Below are 18,028 nucleotides of genomic sequence, written 5' to 3' on the forward strand. Positions count from 1 at the left end.
AAAATAGCTGCTTTGGAGGTTGGGCTCTGTGACTTCACCTCCTGCTCGAGTACTTCCCCTTTCCAAATCCAGCTCATCCCCAGAATCCAGCACCAAATCTTCAGGAATTTCCCAACCTGTCATTGGCAACCCTACAGATAACATTTGGGGAAGGTATATCTGGTTTTTGGATAGTAGAAGCTGGCCAACAAGCCACCTACATGCAACTGTAGTCTTGATTTTAAGGAATGGGTTAGGCTTGGGTAGATAGTATTGCCAAGATTTCAGTACTTCCCAAAGCAAAGATGACAGATTTTTTTTCACATTTGAACATCAGGACTTGGCCTGGGATCAGAAACTTCTTTTTCTTGCCTCTGATGCCCTGTATGGCCCATTTATAGTTTACCTTTAAGACTGGGAGCTGAACGTTCATTTGGAAATCAATGAATATTTCAAATAATTATTCTAAATTTTCAAGCTGTTGTATCTTTCATTTAAAAAAGAATGATTGCATTGCTTTTTCATTAGGTACAATGGTCTGATCAGCAGTTTAGGCCACTCAGCCTCATGACAAATATTGTAGCTTGTTGTTCCATCCTCTTGTCACCACCCTGTTCTTTGAAATGGGCTTAAGCACTGTCTCCCTTCAGCATCTCCTTGCACAACAGTACATTTCACCCCTTTCTTTCAATGGATTCATATCAAAATCTTGTTAAATTCCAGACACTAATTTGTAGCTTTTAACATATTATTTGGGTTCTGAATGAAAATATTGGGTGTTGGCTGCTTCCATAGTTCTCAGTTTGCAACTATGCCCCAGACAGTGTACCCGAGGAGTGCAGTTGTGTGGAGGGCTGTAGTACTTTGTGCATGTTGTGCCAAATCTCTGCTAATGTTGCCACAGCTTCTACCTAGTAACTCCTGCAATCACAGTAGATTAAAAAATATATATTAATTAGGTGACACTCGTTGTTGTTAATACAGGCTTTCGCTTTGAATAGGGAATGAAGCATTTAATTGCTTAGTTCATTAGGCTTATCACACATGCAACCCATTGGCATTAACAGTGAACAAGTAGGTGACTTGCAAACAGACTAACTGCAAATGTTTGTTATTGCTGTCGAGTGTGCTGGGCGAAAATGGATTACTTTGTGCTTTTGGTACTTCAGCAAGGATCGTTTGGCATACAAATAATAGTGTACAGCACTCAAAGATTCTGGGCTTGTGGTTTTGAGATTGCAGAAGAAACATTGTGTGCCGTTATATTATTTGAGAAATACTGTAATTAAAGTCTGTATGGAAATACATGTACACAGACAGACAGTTAAAGATGTGCATGCAACCATGATATGGGAATTTCCTTATTTTGTTTGCCTGCTTAACCATGCAACCCTAATGTTCTTTAATTTATTTGCTTTAGATGGAATACTGATAAGAATATTCGTCTCCTGCAAGTATGAGCTTGGCATCTCAATTGCCCCAATATAGCCTTTTTAAGCCAGTAAGCAACATATAACAAAGTAATATAAAAATGGATAATCTGACTTCATGGCACCAATGGTGCAGTCCACAACCTGCTGAATTCTATTCTGACCTATTCAGATTAGTAGCAGGAATAAACTGAATATAGGTCTATAAGTGCTATTTCCAAACTGCATAATCTCAGATACAGATCCAGGTCAAGTTTTATAATTATCAGAAGTATGTTTTGATTTTTTTTGTCAACTATATGTAGTTTGCTCTGACCTGACTAATTCTGGCTAGTTCCTTCTCATCAGAACTTGGAAGCTGAGCAAGGGCAACCCTGGATATTAATTGAATGGGGAACCCCCAGGGAATGCCAGTTTTCCAAAACAGAGACAGTCAGTGGCAAACGATCTCTGCTCATCTCTTGCTTTGGTCAGCCATAAGGTCACCATAGGTCTATCGTGACTTGATGGTACTTTTTTGCCACTGCCAGATGCACTGTGATCTCATTCAGCAAGGTGCTCTTAATATTCATCTTATTCAGTAAATGCTGAGTAGCATTTTAGAGGATGCAATAAATCAGAAAAAATATGCTTGAAGAATAGTGAATAGACCCCCCCCACACACACACACAACAGCTTCACTCTGCTGTTATCTTTCTGCAGCTGGTAATAGCTATGTGTTCAGCCATACTGGACTTAATACTGACCAACAGGCAAGAGTTGGTGGATGGGGTGAAGGAGGTGGGGACCCTAGGGAGAAGTGACCATGTCCTCATAGAATTCCTTTTGAGATGGGGGGGGGGCAAGGGAGCTTGTAGCCAGACACGGATGTTGGATTTTCATCCGGCAAACTTTAATAAACTCAGAGACATGATGAGTGTCATACCATGGATGATAATGCTGGAAGAGAAGGGAGCATGTGAAGGGTGGGCGCTACCCAAACAAGAGCTATTGCATGCTCAATCCATGACTATCCCAGAAAGATGAAAACACTGCAGGAGCTCTAAGAAGCCTATTTGGATGAACAGAGGACTTCAAGAGGAACTAAGAAAGAAAAGGGAAATGTTCAGGAAATGGAGGGAAGGACAGAGCTCTAAAGAAGAGTACCTATAGGTTACTAGGCACAGTAGATCAATCATCAGAATGGCCAAAGCTGTGAGTGAGCTAAGATTGGCCAGGGAAGCCCATTGTAACAAGAAAAGATTTTTCAGTTATGTTAGGAGCAAACAAAGTAAAGGACGCAACAGGCCCCACTGTTGGGTGCACATGGACAAACTCTAATGGAGGATGCAGAGAAAGCAGAAAGGCTCAGCGCCTATTTTACATCTGTTTTTTCCCCACAGGTCAAAGGGTTTAGGCACATCTAGAGTTGTCATTAGTTAAGGGATAGCATCTGGGTGGCAGGTTGACATGGACAGAGAGGTTGTCGAGAGGCATTTAGCTGCACAGATAATTTCAAATCCCCTGGGATGGATGAAATACTTAAAGAGAGTGCTTAAAGAACTTTCCGGAGAAATTGCAGAACCCTTGTGCATCATCTTCGGGACCTCTTTAGGGACTGGAGTTGTCCCGGAGGACTGGAAGTGAACAAACGTTATTCCGATCTTCAAAAAAGGGAGGAAGGATGACCTGGGAAACTACAGACCAGTGAGTCTGACCTCTGTTGTGGGCAAGATAATGGAGCAGATATTAAAGGGAGCGATCTGCAAACATCTGGAGGACAATTTGGTGATCCAGGGAAGTCAGCATGGATTTATCTCAAACAGGTCCTGTCAGACCAACCTGGTTTCCTTCTTTGAACAAGTAACAGGTTTGCTTGATCGTGGAAATTCGGTTGATGTCGTTTACTTGGATTTTAGTAAAGCTTTTGATAAGGTTCCTCATGATGTTCTGACGGATAAATTGAAGGACTGCAATCTGGGTTTTCAGATAGTTAGGTGGGTAGGGAATTGGTTAGAGAACCGCACTCAAAGAGTTGTTGTCAATGGTGTTTCATCAGACTGCAGGGAGGTGAGTAGCAGGGTACCTCAGGGCTCGGCGCTCGGCCCGGTACTTTTTAACATATTTATTAATGATCTAGATGAAGGGGTGGAGGGACTACTCATTAGAATTTAGAATCTATATCATCAATTCATTATGTGACCATAAGGGAGTTGCATTGTCTGGAAAGAAAGTGACCCCCAAATACCCTGGATTTGTATCAGCCATGGTTAAAAAAAAAGTGTTTCCATACCAGGGTTAATCTTGGCTTGTTCATTCTCATCAGGACCCTCATAACAAATATTTTGTGTAATCTTTTTCCTATACTTTGCTTTAAAGCATCTTGTCTTCCCAAGACATCCAGTGTCTAATATCTGTCACAATCTTTGCTAAGCCTAGAATTCAGGTACTGACTTTTTCCTCCTATCTCCCATGGCTATAAAATGCTTCCGGCCAACAGATGTAGACTATGCTCACTGTAAGGATTTTTCAAACATTTATTGTGATTATGCATTCTATTCCTGTTTGGGTGTCATAACTATTCTTCAGCCAAATCAAAGGGAAAGAATAGGTGAAGGATAGGAATGAAGTTAAGAAGCATAGTGTCCAAAAGTATATATCATGATTGAGTCCAAAAGTATATATCATGGTTAATATATTAACACATTTTTAGCTCCTCAAAGCATCCATGCTTTATGATATATCATTTCCAAAACGATCTTTCTTCTGAAATCCTAATGTTTGAAAAAAACAGCAAGGCATGGTCTGTGTTGTATAAGATCCTGCTGTATTTGTTAGGATATAGGGCTGCAAGGTCATGGCCAACAGTAGGAGATGTGGAACCAGGGGCATGGGAGGGAAAAATGCCATAATTGCATGTGACATTCTCAGGGAAAATGGGAATGACATCCAATTCATTATAGGAACCACTGGAACCCATCAAGATTCTGGCAATCCTACATTAATATGATTTCACGTCTGAGTTTTTCCTGGAAGTCACATCATGTTGCATGCAACAGTATAGCAGGAGACCTGGTAACCCTATTGTAGGAGCATGAAAAGAACTTTTAATATTTAGACCACCAAAATAAAGACACTTTTAAGAAGATGAATATTTGCAAAGTAAACAATGAACAAACCTCATTTAGTGAGTTCCAAATGAAAACCCAAGTTGCATAATATTTATGTCCAGTAATGTGCAGTCTAGGTTCAGCTGCAGAGCCCCTTCAGTGGTACTAAGGACTATTAATAGCTTCTAGTTGTGTCTTACATATTCTGCTGTTGTATATTTTTGAACAAATTAACTCTGTCATGAGAGGTACAGAACTGAATTGGTCTGGTCATTATTTCTCTAAGTCACTGGAAAGCAGAAGCATGGCTAATAGTTTTACCTGCTTCTTTTCTGGGATATCTCTCCCAGAAAAAAATGTTATATTCCAAATATTAATGGTTCCCCATATGATATATTATATAGATTTTCTATTATACTATGACATTCTACTTATCTATTAAAGATTCTAATGAATATGTAGAAGTAGTGAAAATATGTTACGCTGAATACATAGTAATTATGAAAGTATTGCAGTCAAAATAGATTAATTATGACGTTTGAAACTTAAAACTTAAAAGATATAATTGTAGCCCAATAGAAATAAGACTTATTGAACTTTATAGACAATATACATTAAACATTATAATGAAAGGAATGAAAGGGAAATTATTCTCCAACCTGTACATTATATACTACATTATTGTCCTTGAAAAAAGTAATTATGTTGCATAGCCCATTTTCTCTCCTTCCCATTTTCTTTTCTGTACCCTCAATGTTTTTCTAGAATAATTTTTTTTAAGGGATAATTAGCAAAGAAGCCTTTCATGCAACTAGTTTGTGTGCCAAGGGCTAAACGGACTAGAAATCCAAAGAGGCAGTTTGTGCAGGTTGCTCCATGAGCATTTCATATACAGATTTGGAATAACCAGTCAAGTCTTTGGCTTTACTATTCTGTTGCATTTTGATTCTTCTGTTTTGATAAATACTTTATGTAAACTGTATCATGAAAACTAAGATATCTCCCTCCCCCTCCATTTAGTTTTGCTGGGGAAAATGCACATTAATTAACAGCTTGTTTAAAATGAAAAGAAAAAAACAGAAGTGAATGCATATTTCATCCAAAGAAACATTTATTTAGTAGGTATTTGTGCAGCAAGCTTGATGGTTCTGTTTTTCTTCACCTTTATGACCCATTATGCATGGGGGTTTTAGCGCACATTCGGGGTGGAATGGCGGCGACTAAAATCACGGATAACGCACGGAGCCGGCTGCAACCGGCTGCAGCTTCGGTGCATACCGCCGAAAAAGCCGCGTCAGTGAAACGCGGAAGAAAGCGCAGCTTCCGGGTGAGCGGGGCGCAACCAGAAGCGGCGCCCGGATCGGCGCATGCATAATCGGTTACTCTGGGTTTTGCCGCCGTCGCGCCCCGCCCCGTGTATAACCGGTATGCGTCGCGTCTTCCCCCTCCACGTTTTCCATGTGACCCGAAATCGCCGTTTCGGCGGCCGTGCATAATGGGCCTATAACAGTTTTTGCTGGAGGTTATTCACATCCTCATTTTTCAGGTGTGGGACTGAAGATGAGAGCCAGAACTATAAACGAACTTTGCTGAGTCTGGCTCTATAATGGGGTTTTGCACCCCCCATCCCCACCAAAGATGTTCATAGCACTTTTCATTGCTTCACATGTGCTTTTAGCTTGAGGATTTTACCCTTCCAGAAATTTGGGTCGGGAGGGTGGTAGTGGTGGCAGATGACAGTGCCCTGAGTTAATTCTGGCTAATGTTGAACACTACCTGTGATGAACCCACATGGTTTTATAATTCAGTTGTGTTTCCTTGCAATTTCCCCTTTGCAATTATTCAAACATATTTACATGAGGCTATGATATGCACTGGCATTTTAAAAACTCTACAATGACTTAGAATCTTTTTTGGGGGGGGGAACTCTTTACATTTTGAATAAAAGTGGTCCCTTTTAAGATGCTCTAACATGCTTGTTTTATTTTGCTCTGAAAGAAGTATAATTAATGAATTCTTTGACCCTAATTTTTTTTCTTTGAATAATTTTTAAAAACGGAATCTAGTAAGAAATAGCCACCTGTCTTGCATTATCATTATAATGCCCTGTGGTGTGTTTTACATCACATCATATGCTTTTGCTAGAAAGATTAAGTTAAATACTTTGATATTTGTAACTTTTGCTCACATGGAGAACACCTGTTTTGCCTAGAAAGCTGTTAAAGTTCCTTTGAGGGGGAAAAAAGTCACTGCTGCTTACTTAATATATAGCAATTGCTTCATGTTTATTTGGTGCAGTCTTTGCAAAAAGCCACACACTTTGCCTGAGAAGGGGTTTAATTCTGATTGCCAGATTGAAGGAATTTGAGGGCCTGCTACTATCTGTCTGGCGGTAGTCGAAGGGGCTGTTGGGTGGCACTGCTCCGCTCTATGACAGTGGACCATCTTGTTACCCACACTGTTTCTAATTTACACAAAGCTCCTAGGATAGGTTCTCCAGGAGTTTGGAGAAATATGTTGTCACTAAACTGATAACGCTCAGTTCTGCCTCTCTTTGTCAGTAGAATCAGGTGAGATTAAACTTTCTGAACAAATATTTGGAGGCAAGAACAAGCTGGATATGGGCCAAGACCATGCAGTTTCCTCCAGACAAACCTGAGGGGCTGCTGATTGATAGTATAGCCTGCTGGTGTCCTCTGTAGCATCTTGACCTTGGAATTAGCTTTCCACAGTGTTTGCCTGATGTCAGGTCTAGTTTTAGGGGCTAGGCTAACTGTTCTCTATGAGTTTTGCTGATTTGCTGCTGTTTTCGTCTGTCTCTGCTGATCCCTGCGATTTTGTTTCTCTGGCTGAGTCATCTAGCTTGGTCTATCCTGTTCTTAGTAATACAGGACCTTTTGTTATTCATTTATGATTTTAAACTAGCAGTTTACCTTATTAATTGATAATTGATATTTTGCTGATATGTGTTTTGATGTTTGTTGAAAGTTTTATGTTTAACATGCAAGATCTGTACTTTGCTTAGTTCAGTAGCATATACAGAGCAGATGTGTGGTTATGTATATTTAGATTAGGGACTTCTTAGTATTTTTCAAATAATCTCCTGTTTCCTAATTGGCTGAACTGGAGACTTTCTGCACTTTGGGGCAGACTTCCTTTCTGAGAGCCTCCAGAACAACAGTTAGTCAGGTGGACTGTTAGGACTATCGTTCTCTCTCTTTTGTACAAAGTTGTTTCTCTTTTCAATAAAGCTATGTATTCTGTAAGCAGCCAGTGTTTTACACTCCTTTGCATATATAAACTCTGCCATATGGGGGAAAAAAAGCTGACAATAAATATGGCTGCATTCCCATTGAGTGCCTAGATAGAAGTTAGGACATATTGCTTAATGGGTAAACCTGTTTTAAGTAGACGTGCACATTTCTAAGTCGAAGTCCCTATATTAACTACTTTGAAACATACAGGAGAGGATGTGGTATGAAAAGGTAAAAAATAAAACGATAAAGTTTAGAAGGGTGTAACTCTGCTCTGTTAGAGACCTCTTAGTAAAGCATGGAGGTTATAACCATACTTTTTTATGCTGCAATTTTGCTTCAATTTGCCCAGTGTCACAAACCTAAATGCATTAAACAGATCTAACAGTGCCATATTAAGCAGACTGACTTAAAGGATATAATTGCTTAGGCTGGCACTGTAAGAATCCTTTTAGTATCTGATATTTAGCATGGAAATTGATAATTCACACAATTTTCAAAGACCAGACTATCCAGCCTGCTGTTGTTTAAACAAGTTGAGAGGTGCTTCTGTCTATGTATAGATGGTACTTATTATATGTGTCCGCTTTCAGGTATTTCAAGTAGTTTTATGAAGAACGTCATTATAAAGTTAAAGATTTAATAAACTCCTAAATTGATTTTTATGTTAGACTATCCACTTCTTATGTCTTTAATACATCAGTATGTCTTATTGTATATATATCAGGATTTAACACTTTCATTGTAGGCAGAATTCATGGTGAATATAAAGCTTTAATTTCTGCCTCTTCATTGAACAAATTGTTTTAGTTCCTAGAGGCAATTTTCTCTCAGCTACAGGTCTTGATCTGAGGTTGAAGTAAATTAAATGCTCATATTGGGAAGAATCTGTGTACAAAAAATGCAGCTTGCGCCCACTGCAAAGTGAAACACAGCTGTTCAGTTTTAAAAAGAAGTGTTCTTTGGTTATTTATTCATTTAGAAATTTATATTTATTCATTTCATATGTTAATGTTTATTTAGAAAAAAATCCTATCTCTCCAGAGAATTTGACAAAATTAGTTTACAGAATAAAAAAGCATAAAATATGAACACATTAAAATCCATTATTCAAATCTAGATTATTTAAAAATATGTAGATCATAAAAAAGAGATTTTTGACCAGGTTGACCAGATCAGAATAAAAGCATTCAGTAAAATGGTATTAGAAGATCAACGAAGAAGAAACAAAATGGTGCAGAGGGAAATGGAATATTTAATAGATATATAATCCCTACACATGAGGAGGAATATTTCAGATTCTTTTTTTTTTCATTCTCATACATATTCTGCTGCAGTTCAGAACAGAACTGTGAGATAATAACTGCTAAATGTTTGGAAACATTTTTCACTTTTGAAAAATTGTATTAGTTTAATTTGGCCACTTTGGCCACCTCATGAGAAGGAAGGACTCCCTGGAGAAGAGCCTAATGCTGGGAGCGATCGAGGGCAAAAGAAGAAGGGGATGACAGAGAATTAGGTGACTGGATGGAGTCACTGAAGCAGTAGGTGCAAACTTAAATGGACTCCGGGGAATGGTAGGGGACAGGAAGGCCTGGAGGATCATTGTCCATAGGGTCGCGATGGGTCGGACATGACTTCGTACATAACCACAACAAATTAGTTTAATGGTATTCTTGTTAAGAGTAAGTATGCCTAGGATACATTTGTTAATGTATAGATCTGAGTACAATCTGTTTGCATTCTTACCCTAAAAACATTCCTTATCAATAAAAGATTTCAGCAGGACTTATTTTAAGATAGAAGCATTAGTGGGTTTGCTGCTACTATTAAATAATTGTGAATACAGTGAGGAAAGTACAACATTTGTAACATATCTTTAAAATAATTAGGATTTGTTCTAAGGATCAAAACTATAAGTGAAATAGTACTAATGTTAAATATGTGTAAAAAAGTGCAGGAAGATTCATAAGAATTGGAAGGGGGACAGGCTTCTAAAATACACATCCAGTGCTGCTGTCCATGGTACTAAACATTCAATCTATAGTAATAGATTTGCACTTAGAAGTACAGTTTTTTATTGGGCATAAGATAGTTGATTACCAGAGCTGCTTTTTTTTGGTGGCAATTTTTATTCTTTCTAATGTGGAATATTAGAAGTACATGGAGGCTTTTTAAAAAATTGGCTCTAGCAAGTGCCATTCAATGCCAACAATTCCATCCTAAACAGAGTTGCATTTCTCATTTATTGCAGTGGACTTAGAATGGCATAACTCTGCTTAGGACAGAAACTGTTTGTTCTGTATAATGCAGTTATGATTGTGATATGAGGGAAATTGAAGTTAAATTGGTATGTAACAGAACCACAGGATAATCAGTCTGTAAATCCAGGGGTGTGGTGGGGGGTCATAGATAATAAGGAAACTAAAAATAAGATGGCAGTAGTAGTATGTATGAGATTAAATAATGTGGAATATCCAGAAAGATGTTCTCAAATAACAAAGTTGATAAGAAAGACTTGTGGCTGAAGAGTTTGTTGTTAATAAAGATGTATATAGCCTAACAAAATTACTTGTGGGCATTATTCAGTACTGCCACTTCCTTACCTAGGCTGAAAGAAGCAAGACAAGCTGGGGAGGACCTATGACTCTGAGGTAGAGCATCTGCTTTGTATGCAGAAGGTCTCAGATTAACTCTGTCATTACTATTCAATGCCATTAGGTAGTATGTGTTTGCTTGAGAAAGTCTCTGCTGGTCAGAGTAGCCAATAATGAACTTTGTAGAATAATGGTGTGTGATAAACTGCACTTTTAAAAAGCGTATAAATGCTAATAAACAACTGAAGGTCTGTGAAGGGTTGATTCTTCACTGAAACAGAGAACCTTGAGTGATAGGCTGTTCCAAGAGATCTAATTGGTTAGCATCATACGAGCAGAAAACACTTCTGATTTGGACGCTGAGGAGAACTGAGTCTGCTTTCAGCCTTAGCTGAGAACACTTTTTCACAGAGAACTGGGAGAAAGTAGGCAAGAAAGTTTGGGAAGCAGGTGATGATTCCCATTTGGCCAAGGAAAGGGGATAGATTTTCTAGAGAGAGAATAAAATTCCCTACATAGTCAATCAGGGAGATAGCTCTGAAGAATGCAGAGATCTGTGATCTGATGTGGTTAGAAACTGTCTTTGGCGACCTTAAGAGTCATTTAAAACCCAAGAAGAATACTGGTGTTTAAAGAAAAGGTGTACTGGAAAGAGTGTACCTGACTTCTGGAAATCAATTGACTTAGAAAATACTCCAAGAAACTATACTGAAGTGTTTGGGAGAAACTCTTTTAACATCTAAGATTAAAAAGGTTAAGAAATGCTCATTAATTTGAAATGCAAGAACTAGTATATGTGCATGTATTCGTTTTTACCTCAGAAGTTTCGATCATTGATTTCACTTGACCTTTTTCCTCTTGAATAAAATATTTTGTTAATTAGGAATATAAAAACTTCCAAATAGAAATATGGACATTTAATGGTGTAAGATTATTTAAGAATAGAAGCTACATTAAGTATACAAAACTAGTTATGAAAAGCAGAGTTGATTTACATTGAGAAGAGAATATGGAGCTGTCTCCATGCATTATTGGCTATGGTGTTTCCTTGCCTACAGTGATATTTAACAAGCTTTTCCTGTGGGGGCATTCCAATCCAGGAAGTGAATGGTTATTACTAGTGCAACAATTGTAGAAGATTCAGCAATGTGGTGGATACAGTCATGCACACAGCTTCTGAATTTTCTCAGATTGTCCAGTGCTTCCAATAAGAATCTGCTTAAATGTCAGATCCCTTCCCTCCCCTGTTGGGTTTTTGTGCAGAGCTACAGAACCCTCGTCTCCTTTTTTTTTTGGTCACATAAGGTTGGAGGGGGGGTCCAACTCACCCTGGGTCCCTTCTCTCCCTTAGACAGCTTCCTCTCCCCATGCCTTGCGAGACAAGTCTGGCTGTTCCTCCCTGGGCTGTCATGATAACAAAATTATCTGTGGGTGTGTTGACTCCAGGATAACCCAGTATCCTTTCTTCAGGGACAGGCCCATGGTGAATGACATGAATATGTCTGAGTGGTTTCTCTGTCTTGGCCCACCCTTCTTTTTCTGTGTCTATTCCTGAGGCTTTAAGAGACTGTTCTGATGGGCTGTTCAGATCCTATAAAATCCTAATCACTTCCAGTCTCTTCCTCCTGTCTTTTCTTAAGTGCAGCTGGCTGCCTGAGACCTGCCTCCCCTCTAAGACATGTTCCAGAGCATTTGAGACCAGTGCTAGTACATTTCTGGGCATGGCTTTATCCCTGTTTCTTTCCTGTTTCTGGATTAGGCTGTCCACCACTGGCATCCCATCTACTTGGTCTTTAACGCCCCTTAGAACTGGTTAATGCAGTGGCAGAATCACCATATCAGATGTTACAATGTTTTCTAAAATACCCTTAAGTTTCTGGGGTCATAACATGTGAAAGGAAAAAAAAAACTGATTTTGTTAATTTAAAAAAGAAGACCAGAGTGATCTGAACTGGTTGTTGTGATATTTTACTAATTTAATGGCTCTGAGCCAACTGGACTTGAAATAAATAGGACAACATAATCATTCCTATCTTAAGCCCCTTTGATTTCAATGATACTTGACACAGCTACTTTAATTGCATTAGACTTTGACTGTACCATTTATGACCATATTTCTAAAATAGTTGGAGGGAACAGGTTGCCAGAGCACAGCCATATGTGATGGCAGGCAGTGCTAACAGGCTTCAAATGAGATTCATGTCTTTGGAAAATTATAAAATGATTAGCAGAAGGGGGTTGGGGAAAGCATCACAGCTGGATCATTAAGATGAGAGGTGTAAACTTTATAATTAAAAACAAATGGATAAAGAACAGCATTAAAGTGTTTATGTTCAACACTACTATCATCTGCGAGGTGTATTTGAATGGTGGAATATGTGGAATAATCCATGATTTACCTTTCCACAGGAATTAAATATGTGGGCCTTTCATTTCCTTGAGAGTATCAAATCCCACTGTTAAATGCAGGTATTTTTCTTTTAAATTATGTGTAGGGGGAAATGTTGTTTTTCAGGCTACCTGAATGGACTTATATGGACTTTTCCATATCAGGGTTCAACCCTGGAATAAATGTTGTTATAGAAGTCAGTTCCCAGAATGCCAGTACTGAAATACACAAGCTATAATGGGTCCATAAAAATCTAAGGTTGGTCCCACTGAGCTCTGCAGAATGGTAAATATGTTGTAGTAAGCAATATGGCTCAAGTATGCTCTTCATAAGCATGGGAGATCAACAGGTTAGGGGGCATATTTAGTTCTCATATCAATGATATCCTCATTATAAAAATAAATAACTGTAATTTACTTCTGAGAGTCTGTGACTTGTAGTGAGTTGGGTTTAGTCTGGGGAGAACAGCATTCAAATACGTACTTACTATGAAGCTTATTACAACCCTAGATATACTGGTGCATGTATTTCTGTTTGAAGAGCACTCAAAGACTTCCATGCAAATTATCTCCAATGTGATTCCAATATGATACTCCTTTTTTAAGCCTCATGCTGTTAATGATGATGATTACAGGGTTGGCAGTAGTTTTCCTACAGTAATTAATTTGGGTAGGGTGGGTGTGATTGTTATGATGTTGAGAAAAAGGAATGCATCTAATCATACCTTAAATCACAATGTTTCCAAGTTGCTCTTGGAGGAAATTGTTGAAGCAGTTCTATTTGCAAGCTATGCCTACTTCAAATTCAATTGTTTATTATTGTTCAGGATTATTGAACTTATTTTCTTCTTGTGTTATTACTTAAACATTATGGTTGCATTGAGCAGTTTTGGGGGAAGTTTAATTTCCACATTAGTAGGAAAACCATCCTAACTTTATAGCATTCAGAAATGTTATTATTTCACCAAACAATGGCAATAGTTCCGAATCCACATCTATAAATGAAATTCAGATTATACTTGTTGTGTTAACCAAATAGTGACCTTGTATTCAGAGTGGCTTGAGGTAATATTAACTAGAGATTGGCGATTCAGCTTGGATAAGCCCCAAAATACTCAAATCAACTCTGATTTGTGTATTTTTTGGGCTTAGTCGAGTCACACATCCCATCAGTTTAACCAAGCCACATCAGAGGTGCCTGAAATGATTCAAGATTGATTTGGCTAACTGGCTGATTGAGAAAGATGGCATCAAAGAGCTTATCCTGAGGATTAGTGGTTTGGTGGGGACTTTAAATGTCTCCCTAGCAGACCAGTCTGAAGCTTTGGAGAGTGGGATTTCCACAGTCCCAGAGGGTCTGCTGGGGAGACATTTAAAGCCTCTACCAAATAGCTGATCCTTAGGCTTCTCTCCAGAAATCAGCTCTTTAGTGGCTGATTTGGCTGAATCGATTGGAATTTTCCAAATAAGCCAAACTTGCATTGACCTATTGAATTAGTGATTTGGCGTATTTGAATTTTACTGAATCAGGAAAACTTGAATTCAAAAAATATCAATTCTTTTCGCAGTGCATGTCCATAGTATTAACTCGAGGTATCCAGAATCTGTATAGCACTTTTATTTATTTCAATTTCTATACTGCCACTCCTGAATGGCTCGTGGTGGTTCACAGAAGAAAGTTCCCTACAATAAAATCCCATAAAGCAATCATTAACCTGCTCCCTGTATAATAATTAAAACCACAGTTATAACAACCCCCTGGTGACAACAGCTCCCTCCCACCCTCCTGGCCCAACAGCCAAGATGGACAGGGATCAAGGGGGGGAGTGGTTGCCCTCACTGACCCTAGCAACATGTCCACTTCAGTCACAGAGAGTTTCCTGAAGCCGTCAAACCTATCCCCCTGAGTCAGCCAAGGGGCTTCCAGTTCCCTTCTGTATCAATCATGACAGGAAGTCATGGCGGTGCAACAAGATTTTATCTGCAAAAAGGCTTGCTAATGCCTGAAAGCCAAGTTCCAATTGACTAGAATTTTGGCGCCCTTCCTTGAGGATGGTAAGAAACCGAACTACCATAAATAATTGGGCCAGGCGAGAGCTAGTGGATGCAATAGACGCAGCATAAAACTCATTTAGCTGCCTTCACAGCCATCTCATGCACATTCGTAAGCGTATAATAAGATTATCTTGCTGCTTGATTGTGAGACTTCCTCCACACTCACTGTAGTTGTCTCACAGTCCTCTTCCTCTCCTGCAACTCCACCATATACCAAGGAGCTAGTTTGAGGCAAGGTCAGAGAGGACATCGAGGAGCAATGTCATCAATGGTGGCTACTGGGCGGGACTGCTAGTCCTCCACCAGTGTTGCCAATGGTTGTCAAGAGACATCAGATCCTACAGAGCATTCAGGAATTTAGTTGGATCCTTAAGTCTCCATGGATGGGCTAAAAATTGTCTTCAAAGTGTTTTATCCCTGCAACAATAACTATACATTTTTACAACCTCTCTATATCTGACCAAGACACTGAAAATGGTTTTCTCCATATTCAAACCCAAACATGCTGTCATCTTCTGTACTGTGACAGCTGTAACATTTATTTGTTGTTATTCTGGCAAAAAAGTCAGTATTAATTTTTGAATCCTTGTAAGATTATTTGCCAGATAACTTCCAATGTGCTTTGTTTCCTTTTATGAATTTGCTTATGTGTATGAATATAATGAATATAATGAGTATAATGAATATAATGAGTATAATGAATATAATGAATATAATGAGCCTCTTGTGGCGCAGAGTGGTAAGGCAGCCGTCTGAAAGCTTTGCCCATAAGGCTGGGAGTTCAATCCCAGCAGCCGGCTCAAGGTTGACTCAGCCTTCCATCCTTCCGAGGTCGGTAAAATGAGTACCCAGCTTGCTGGGGGGTAAACGGTCATGACTGGGGAAGGCACTGGCAAACCACCCCGTATTGAGTCTGCCATGAAAACGCTAGAGGGCGTCACCCCAAGGGTCAGACATGACTCGGTGCTTGCACAGGGGATACCTTTACCTTTATGAATATAATTACTCCATAGAATGTCTCCTATTTTATGCATACAATAGATATACTTTGAATAAAGCCTATGCAACATTACTGTAGTGTGTTTAAATAAATATACACTGCTCTATATTCACGTGAGCTCTGGTGGTATATCAGAATTCAGAACTGGTTGGATTTCTCTTCTGTTTTCATTTGTGGTATAAGAGCAGTAAAAAGGTAAAGGTATCCCCAGTGCAAGCACCGGGTCATGTCTGACCCTTGGGGTGATGCCCTCTAGTGTTTTCATGGCAGACTCAATACGGGATGGTTTGCCAGTGCATTCCCCAGTCATTACCGTTTACTCCCCAGCAGCAAGCTGGGTACTCATTTTACCGACCTCAATAGGATGGAAGGCTGAGTCAACCTTGAGCCGGCTGCTGGGATCGAACTCCCAGCCTCATGGGTAGAGCTTTCAGACTGCATGTCTGCTGCCTTACCACTCTGCACCACAAGAGGTTCTTTGAGCAGTAGACCCAGGTAAAACTGCAGTCAATGGTAACTGCATAAAGCAGTGTTGCTAGAGTTATGTAATCTACAGAAACTAAAATACTAAAACAGGGATACTGGATTGTAGCTTGGAAACCCTAAATGGAGCAATATTCGGCTCTCAAGGCAATTATCAGAAACAAATTAAATTAGATTTGCAGGGAGGTTTCAAGCTTTCCTTTCCCCCCCCTCCAAGTGAGTCTACAAAAAGAAAAAGTTGAAGAAAATACATCCATAATTCTTCATCCTCTTTTTACTCATAACTTAAGCAATAATTGTAATAATTCTGTTTGCTCATTTTTTTACTACTGGTTCTAATGTATGATAATTGAAAATAAATAACATTTTTACAAGACTGGCTGGATTTGGGGCGGCTGGTGAGAACAACCAGACAATAAAACCTGTACTCATAAACCAAATAACTTTGGTGTGAATGCTAATTAGGATAAGATGAGATATTTTATTAGAGCAACTTGAAGAAATGTCAGCCCCCAGAAGCAAACATGCAGTTTTACACAGTTGTTAAAAACTAGTTTGTGTGCACTTTCAGTCCACTTCTCTCATATGCTATGTGGTGCATTGGTTTTATTGTACAAAAAATTGTGTATTACTGCAGATCATATTACACTGGTACAATATAACATCAGGGACTTTGTACCGTGTATGCCAATAAAGGTCTAGTTCTGACTTTGTACCCATATATCAGTTGGTGGTGGTATACAGACCAACTGTAGCACAGACCAAGAAAGATCATGGTGGAATAAATTGTGGCCATGCCAATTATGATTATGATCTGCCTTTGTCAACAAAATTGTACAACATTCTATTAGGGAACATTAGAATAATCTTTTCTGATGTAGAGTGTAATTCCTGTATATTTTATGTCTCTAAGTATGAATGTCTCTAAGTATGTAGTTAGGTTTTAATCAAGCATGTCAAGCTACATGCTAGACAGCAAACGATCACATCTGAATAATTAAGACAAACAAACAAATTAAATGAGTAACCCAGAACAGGGCCATTAGCCATTTGGCTTGACTTGAAATTTAGTATAAAGTTCCTTTTCATTTACATGAGAAAAAAGGCCTCCAAGAACAAGCTATAGGTTTTGGTACTGTCAAGTCCTCCAGAGTATTTTGAAGTATGTATTTACCAAATATGTATATATTTATAATTTAAAACTGATAAGTGATTAGGTAACGTCATCCCTGAATGTTGATGAAAAGTACAAGTATTCCATTTTAAAGATTTCTTTAGTAAATAGGTTACCTAGATTACATGTGTAATTTTGAGGAATTTTTGAATTTTGAGGAAAAATATTACAAATATTCTATTTTCAGACTTCTTTAGTAATTTGGTCACCTAGATTACATGTGTCCCAAGATTCAGCTTTCTCAGCAGAGTGGAAGCACCTTTGCTATACTGAGAGAGAAAGTGAGAAATGGAGAAATATCAAATTTCTGTTGTTTTTAGCCACTTGTGAGTTTTGTTTCAGTGATGTTTATGTTTGTTACAGTGATGTAAACAAAGTGATTTTAGTACACCATCTTCCAATGAAACATGATATCTGTCAGATTTACAACAGAATGCTGAATAGCAACCATCGGTGATATTTGCCCTTTGTTGCCCACAGGTGGAGTCAGACAACCACGCTATAGAAAATCTAAACTAGGCAAAAAAGTCAGGAGGACTGTGCCTATGTGGTTGTTTGTTTCATACCCAAACAAGGTAA

The 18,028-nt window shown here is 38.7% G+C and overlaps 1 protein-coding gene across 4 annotated transcripts in view; it reads left to right on the forward strand.

Moving 5' to 3' along the window:
- The window catches only part of CDH7 (cadherin 7), a 150,989-nt gene that overhangs the window by 14,387 nt on the left and 118,574 nt on the right, over positions 1-18,028 (forward strand). The window lies entirely within an intron of this gene.

Source organism: Paroedura picta, chromosome 9, assembly GCF_049243985.1.
Source record: "Paroedura picta isolate Pp20150507F chromosome 9, Ppicta_v3.0, whole genome shotgun sequence".
Classification (NCBI taxonomy): domain Eukaryota; kingdom Metazoa; phylum Chordata; class Lepidosauria; order Squamata; family Gekkonidae; genus Paroedura; species Paroedura picta.